The sequence below is a fragment of the Corvus brachyrhynchos genome, unplaced genomic scaffold (genome assembly GCF_000691975.1).
Source record: "Corvus brachyrhynchos isolate BGI_N302 unplaced genomic scaffold, ASM69197v1 scaffold70, whole genome shotgun sequence".
In the NCBI taxonomy this organism is placed as follows: Eukaryota; Metazoa; Chordata; class Aves; order Passeriformes; family Corvidae; genus Corvus; species Corvus brachyrhynchos.
Window position 1 is genome coordinate 1,753,724 of NW_008236217.1, and position 8,377 is coordinate 1,762,100.

An 8,377-nucleotide genomic window follows, 5' to 3' on the forward strand; every position below is an offset into this window, starting at 1 on the left:
ATGTGATGTGCGGTTTACATATCTGTAAAAATAAGTTTATCTATTCATAAGTATTTTTATGAAATAATTTTGTTTTTCATACTGTTTTACAGCATTTGGAGAAGTTGAGTAATGGAGTGAGAATGATCTTTTTTGAATATTGTTCTGCAAGTGTTTGGCTTTCAGTGGAGACTTTTGAAAAACTTGGGACCATGTTAAAAACAGTGTTAGCATTTTAGATAGAATGCTAATATCAATGACATGAGAATAATGCTTTTATCTGTCAGTGGGAAAAGAGTCAAAAAAAAAGAAAAAAATTGAGTAGTAGAAATGTTCTGTCTGTCTTTAGCAAAATAAACCCCCATCCTGGTAGAGTTCAGTTTTGACCTAAAAAATACAAACATTTTAGTTTGGTTCTATTTATTTCTTGATAATAATATTATTATTATTATTAATATTATTTATAATAATATTATAAATATTATAATAAATAATAATAATAATTCTTCTCTTTATAACTCTCTTTGTTTCACCTTGGACAGAACACTCTTCTGCTCCCCCTTCCTATAACTATGAACTTGAATCTGTCCTCAATTCAGAAATAGTTTTCTGTCCGGTGACTTTTAGCAATTAATTTGTTTTTAATCAAAGGAAGGACAATCTTCCTTCTCATGTAAGAAGTCATACTGAATCTGCCTTTGCTAGATGCTTATGTGACATCTGTCTTCCTATGCTATGTGCTGTTTTTTAGTTATGGCTATTTATTTCTTGATAATAATAATATTATTATTATTAATATTATTTATAATAATATTATAAATATTATAATAAATAATAATAATAATTCTTCTCTTTATAACTCTCTTTGTTTCACCTTGGACAGAACACTCTTCTGCTCCCCCTTCCTATAACTATGAACTTGAATCTGTCCTCAATTCAGAAATAGTTTTCTGTCCGGTGACTTTTAGCAATTAATTTGTTTTTAATCAAAGGAAGGACAATCTTCCTTCTCATGTAAGAAGTCATACTGAATCTGCCTTTGCTAGATGCTTATGTGACATCTGTCTTCCTATGCTATGTGCTGTTTTTTAGTTATGGTTTGCAGACCATAAGGGATGAGGTTTATTTTTAAGGGGTCTGCTCAACCCTGTCAACAAAAGCATCTTCAGCTATCCTTTGCAGGTGTTTATGTGCATGTAGTTTCTTAAGACCAGCACCTTTGCTGTAAATCTCGGAGTATAATGACAGTTCAGACCAGGGAACAGAACAAATCAGCAAAGAGGAGTGGGTTCCCAGGCCTGTTTCTTTGTGGGAGTCAGTGGAAAGCCAGAACACGAGGTTTTGCAAAAAGAGAGCATGAAGGATGAAGGAAACTGACAGAAGTTAATATGAAAAATAAGAAAGGGGGACAAGGAAGCATGAAGTATGCTTAAGCTGGTTTTTGCAGGGGCAGTTTGTAATGTCTAGGCCAGAGAGATTAGTGAGAGCTGTTTGTTCAATGGGCAGTTTCTACCATCTGTGAGTAGGTTGAAGGGTAGCATGGGAAGAAAGGGGTTTTTGTTTTTTCTTCAGATGTTTATCTTCAAGTAGTCTTGTATTTAGACAATACAGAGCACTTACAGCATATAGAAAATAGAGGAGCAAACCTGCTTTAAGGACAGTTCAGGAATGAAGCATCTTTCCCTCCCCGCCCACCCCCACTTTCCCCTGTCCCCACCTGCAGGCTTGCTCATCAGTTGTGTCAGGTTACTTCCTTTTTTGCTAAAGATAAACCAAATGATCAGTGAAAGAAAGGTTATTACTGATGAAAAAGGCAAATAGGATAAAATAAAGCACAAGGTGTAATCAGCAAGTGCTTCACTTAGTCTCTTTTGTGTGTCTGTCTTTAAAGGGTCCTTTACAAAAATTACTCTCTTGAGGGTGGGCCCTCTCTGGTGGAGATCTTCATCATAAGAGTAGCCCATAGCAGCGGGAGATGCTGCTGTTATGGAAGGATATTAAAAAAGAGACACAGAAAGCACCTCTGCGATGAACTTGACTTATCTACCAGCCCATAAAAAAGTTAACTTAGGAGAAGACAATGATTTTGACAGTACAGCTTCATGAGCAATTGAAATGGTGCAGAAACAACCAATAACTTTAGGCCTGGTGTCTAAATTCATTAATGAGCCATCCAAATTAGATTTTACGAGTCAAGAGATGCAGGAGAAAATTAATGCCTAGCCAAAAGAGGTGGCATCCTCCTTTCATAGGGTAGGTTTTTGGTCTCATGGAGCACAGATTTCAGAATTAGGATAAGCATAGAGAACATTGCAAAGGTTTGCAGTAGATGTGTATGAGCTCTTAAAGCACTTTTCACCAATCATGCTTGCTTTATACTGTTAAGATTAAGCTGCTCCTACGGGGAAAACGTCAAACCTGAGTTGAGCAAGTGGAGTAACCATGTGGATTTGAATGGAACGTGCCCTGATGTGCTTCTTTATGAGGAGAATTGACCCAGGATAGAGGATGGCAAGAGGCCTCTTGCTTTGTGGGTGTTGTTGGGAGAGGCAGCAGACACGTCGCTGGTGTCTAGGAGCTGGTGATGCTTCTGGGTAACGTTCCAGTTGTGAAAGGGGAAGGAATTTTGACTGGAGAGGGTATGAACTCTGGCTGGTTTGTCAAGAGTAAGGTAATTGCCTTATGAATTGGCCATAGGTAACTACCTTTTAACACTGTTATGTAAAACTGAAGAAGGTGTCTAAATATTACTCAAAGAAAAGTTATTAAAGAAAGCCTTGAGGCAGACAACTAGTGTTTAATGATCTTCAAATTATAACTTGCCATTTCTGTGTATTGAGTCCTACTATTGTCTTCTCAGTTTGCAGGCTTAAGCATTTCACATCAGATTCTTAGGAACTGAAATTAAAGTAGTAGTAGTTCCTATGGCCCATAAACATTTTATCTTTTTGGCATAGCGTCTGAAATTAATTTCTCACAAATAATTCAAAATCTTAACAATGTCACTCTGTCACAGAAGAGAGGGTGTGTTATGGTTTTATTTTTGTTCTTTGTTTTTGTGTGCTTCCTGCTTTTTCTTTGCTTAGGAAGGGCTAGATGAACAACAATGGATTACAATGTGCCAGGGAAAGCAGATGTCTGAATCTGAAGGGGTCTGTGATTTCTTCCTTTGGAGACTCCTTGACTTTGCAAGCAATACTGTTAAAGGGAATTAGACTTTGCCTTGTCAAATATCAGTGGTCCACCACCTCTTTTTGATTCTGCAGTGTTGTGAGATGATCTTTGGAATATTCTCCAGTTTATGAATGTTAATATATATTCTATCAGTTTCTATTTTTTGTCTTTGTTTGGTTTTGGTTTTTAGTTTTATTGTTGGCTCTTTCAACTATAGTAGTTGTCCTAATATTACCTGTACCTGCTGTCCTTGTCCTGGGAAATTTTCAGAGCTTCTTAAATGTAGTATAAACACTTTCTTATTAATAATTTCCAAAATCATCCATTAATTCTATTAAAGGTTACTGAGAATTAGAATTTCTTCAGATTGTCTCTGTACTTGTCTGTTGCCAAATTGGCTCTCACTTGCCTAGCAGTCCAGCTTTAAAAATATTTGATGACCTAGCCAAGTTAAATCTTGAGGAGGTTTTTGTTGGAATGATCACCAAAACTAGATAATTCCTTTTCCATTTTAATCCCCACTTTGGTGGGTGATTCTTGTCACCGAGTTTGGTAAATTATTTAAACATTGGCAGGTAGCTAATCAAGTCCCCAATTATTGTCAGTGTAATTACCCTGACTCTACTTTTGTCTGTTGGCTTGCCAGCAGCACCTCTTGCCAGCAGTCCCAGTGGATTGGGTTCCCTGCTGAGCTAATTGCATCTAAATTTGATGCTCCCATTACTCTGCCAAGTTCACCTCTAGCTGTAAATTGCTTTGTGACAGGCTTTGACAAGACAAAAGTATAAAGTCTATTCCCAGCTCATGGATGATGTTAAAAGTTAGTACAAAAAGACCATTTGAACCTGTTCCAAAGTGAGTCACCACGACATGTGATGGAGCCTGTCTTTCCTTGAGGTGGCAGAACACCTGCTTGCCCTGAGTCTTGGTGACTTGGGAAGACAAACACCATCACTCTGAACATCCTCCTTTCCTCCTTCTTCACCTAGGTTTATATGCCGAGTGCCATATTGTAGGGAATGTCCCCCTGGTCAGTTGGGGTCAGCTGTCCTGGCTTTGTCTCTTCCCAGCTGCTTGTGCACCCCCAACATCCTCACTGATGGGGTGCTGTGAGAAGCAGAAAATGCCCTTGGTTGTGTGTTAAGGGCTGCCCAGAAATAGCTAAAACATCCCTGTGTTACCAGCACCATTTCCAACACAAATGCAAAACATAGCTCAATACCAGGTACTATGAAGAAAATTAACTCTACCTGAACTAAAACCAGTACAGAGAGAAGAATTGCCCAGCTCTTAGCAAAAAGCACCTTTATTTTAGGTGCAGATTCTCCTTGCTGTGTGACACTTGGGCTTTCATTTGGAATCAATTATATATAAAATCCAACTTGCTCTATACCTTTAAAAAAATAATTATTCCAGTTTGAGCCTTATCCTGCTTTCTTGGTCATGTATCTTTTAATTTACCTGTAAAGTTATTAAAATAATATCACTTTATGTAGGATAAAATTATATCCATGTATGTTTCATTACTATATGTGATTCAACCATACCAGTGCAATCATGCATTCATATTGCACTTTGCATGTTCTGTCTGAGCAGTTGATCCTCTGAACTCCTCACTATTTTTAGATGAGGCTCTGACACTGAAAACAGGCTTCTAAAAAGCTATGTTATAGCTAAAATCTAAAATGTTTTGCAGTACAGATAAAGACCTCAATTAAAGAAAAATTGCTTAGGTTTTTTGTTTGAGAATAATTTTTTTTGGGGAATCATCAGGGCCAAAAGTTTAAAAAAGTATTTGCAGCAAACTAGTGGCTAACAAGTACTAAAAAAATAATTTAAGGTACCTGTCAGTACGGCTGCAGAGTGCTGGTGGTTTTGGCCCTGGGCAAAAGAGAGAATGTCAGATCAATGAGCTAACTTATTTGATTTACATTCTCATCCCAGAATAAGCTGCTTGAGTGTTATACAATAAGAAAGTCTATCTGAATGCCTTAGTGGTACTATATGTCTCTATCATAAATCCACTAATACTTTAGTACGTTCACTGGTGGAAAAATTCCCTGAAACCTTGAGGTTATTCCTCATAGGAAAGAGTAAACTTAAGAGTAGATTTTTTTTTAGTGTTTCAAAAGGCTGTTTTAGAATGACAAAAAGTGTGTCACTAAAACACTTTGTATTTCTCAGCAAGGTGACCCAAATCACACAGTCCCCCCACTGTCTTGTAATAAGCTGCTGGATCTTAAAGATTTCTTAATGCTGCTTGTCAGGTTGTGCAGCTCTGCAGCTGAGCATGTTTTGAAATGGATGTGAAAAATATTATAGAGTCCTCTTTGGCATTCAGTGATTTCAGATGAGCTGCTCCCCCGGGCATAGTGCTGCTTGAACACAGAAATGAGCCGTGTGTCTGCTCTGAGAATGGTAATGAAGCCATGGATTTTTCTGAAAAGTACTCTTTACAAACTCAGTAGCATTTTCCTGATGGTTTCCAAGGGGCAGGAGGAAACCCCTGTGTTAAGCTTGGCCAGTTAAAATTCTTTCCTTTATTTGTGTAGGAGTTTCTAGCCCTTCTTTCACTGAACACTGGGCAGGACACGAGTGTTTTCAACAGAATGAGACTCAGAGGTGAGCGGGAACCATGCTGCCGCATGATGGCAGCAAAATCCTGCTCAGGAGTAGGAGTTTATGGAGGCCTTCAGGTGTTGGGACTGGCTTCTGTTCCATCCCCTGCCCTTCCGTAAGAAGAGCTAAAAGGAATGTTTTTAAGTATTTTGGAGATAACGCAACTGTGGATGCTAATAATGCATTAATTCCAATAAGGCTGCATCTTCTCAAAATGCATACTCTAGTTTATTAGGTAACACATACTGTTTATTTTTAAAGTTTTTAGCACATTTATCTTTGCTTTGAAATGTAATAGGCTTTCAAATTAGCAGTTTACATGCTTACTAGCAAAATAAAAGTATCTGAATACTGGGAAGTAAGAGTGTACTGAATGAATCCCATTCTTAACATTTGAGTAAGAAAGCATTCGTCACTTCCTACCTTCATATTGACCACAGTGCCTTTGGGAACGTGCTTTACAAGGCCTTTCTGTCCATCTGAAGTAGCTGACTTAATATGTACCACTGCTTGTTTTGTAGTCTATTGCAACACTTCAGCAGTGATCTGTTATCTTTCCTGCCTGTTATGTCATTGTATCACTACATCCAGCTTTCACATTCTGTAAAGTTAGATATTCTGCCTTATTGTTGTTAGCTGTGTTATTTTTACTAGTTAAAACAAATGCTAAAAATTGTCCCCAAATCCTGTAGTAAAATGTGTATAAATTCATATTTGTACAACTAGCAAAATATGGACAAGATTTAAGAGAGATTTCATCTTTACCTTGAGCTGCTATCAGATGTAAACACTGAAGAAAGTTAAGATGCACATTCTGAATTAATTTTACTCTTTATGAAACTGCTAATGGTCTTACCAAAAAAGTGAAGAGTCCTTCCTCTTTGAGTTTTTTTCTTTGTTTCCTGTGATTGAATTTGTCACGTAATCACCCACTCCTAATGCAGCTATCACTGGCATTATTCAATCTTCTTACGTGCTCTGAGTTGCTTTTTAGTGTAAATCTTGTTGTTTGGTTATTTGGGAACTCTAAATCATCATTTTCTTGAAAGAAGCAATATCCACAGCTAGTGGCTTTAGTGTCAGTCTGGAACTGTGCAATACTCTGGTCAGATTGGTGCTGGCAGCTTTCTAGTGGAAACCTAATGAGCGTCATCCATTCAGATAGCTACATTTCAGCCACAAACTGACTGTTTTGAAAGACCACAAAGGTACGGGTGTTTCGAGTTCCTGCTGTGTTGTCAGCACTGGCTGGGTCTTGTGCAACCACATTGCTCAGGTCTCAGTTCAGCAAGTGCTTTTGGATGCACCTCAGACCAGTACCCCAGAAGCAATTGCTTGTTGGACATGCAGGAGGAGACATTTCCAGCTCTGAGCTGCCCTCTGGCTCCTCACAGCCGTAGTTGCTTACCATCACCTAAATATCTTTCAGCTCTATTATTTGTTATTGCTATTGATATTTATTACACACTGTAAGCTCTATAGTGACCCAGACAGCTGTCTTAGGCAGTCGAGTGAAATCTTTCTGGTTTTAAACATTTGAGGACCAAGAGGAAGGCGCTTCATTATTGCAACTGTTGTGATGGCTACAAGATTCCCTGATGCAGGTTAAAATGAAATGTAGCCAAAACCTGCAAATCAGCTTTATTAACAGGGAATTCTTTGTGGTGTGCCTGTATAATGAGCTTGCTTTGAGAGGGGTTCAGATCCAAGGCTAGCTAGTCCTAGCAAAGGGGATGACTTAGGCTGGGTTATATTTGAATGGCTTGGGCCAAGTTGTCAGTGGTGTGAAGCAACAGGCTAAACAGAGAGGGAGAAAGACGATTTTTCCGGCACTATGTGGTTATACTAAAACATTCTATGTGATGTATTATTGCTCTGCTACCTTATGCTTACCGAGTGTTCTTACAAAACGGGATTATGAGCCAGAAAAAAATTCCTGGTTTTATACCCAGTTGTCAGTAGAGGGTGCTATGTAGCTTTTGAATTTGATCTGCGTGGGTTGTATGTTTATCAAAGACATTTTTAGTTAATAATTTATTATTCGAAATTTAGTTCAATTATACCTTTGCTTACATTAGCAGTGCAGTTTACTGTGATAGATCTTGATAATATTAATTTGATTCTGCAAATGAACAGATTTTCTATTTAGCAAGATTCCGTGTTATATTGCGATCAGCTCCGTTATAATGATTTTATGATTAGAGAGTGTTTGCTCCTATTTATATATGGTAATAAATTTATAGAATCTAGTTTATAGGCTTACAAAAACACAAACACCATCATCGCATTTCTTACTGGTGTTTGCTGTCAGTGTGATAGCAATGTCATCAGATGAGATGTACAGTTTCTAAGTAGCTGTGCAAGCAATTCGTCATTGGGGGTAGCAAGTGAATGTCAGAAGGAGGTTGTGTGGAAAATAGGGATAAGGAAGACAAAAACAACAAACAGGAGCTGAAGGAAATGGAAGATGAGGAGACAATAAGAAGATACTGAGAGATGAGGCTGATGGCTGCCAGATGACCGACTCTGATTTTGGAGCTGTTGCTTTGCTAGCTCTGCCTTCCCATCCTCTCTGCTCTAATTGCCTTTTCTTGCTTATAAAGTT

General features: G+C 38.0%; 1 protein-coding gene across 2 annotated transcripts in view; it reads left to right on the forward strand.

Moving 5' to 3' along the window:
• The window catches only part of PCNX2 (pecanex homolog 2 (Drosophila)), a 143,554-nt gene that overhangs the window by 15,742 nt on the left and 119,435 nt on the right, over nt 1-8,377 (forward strand). The window lies entirely within an intron of this gene.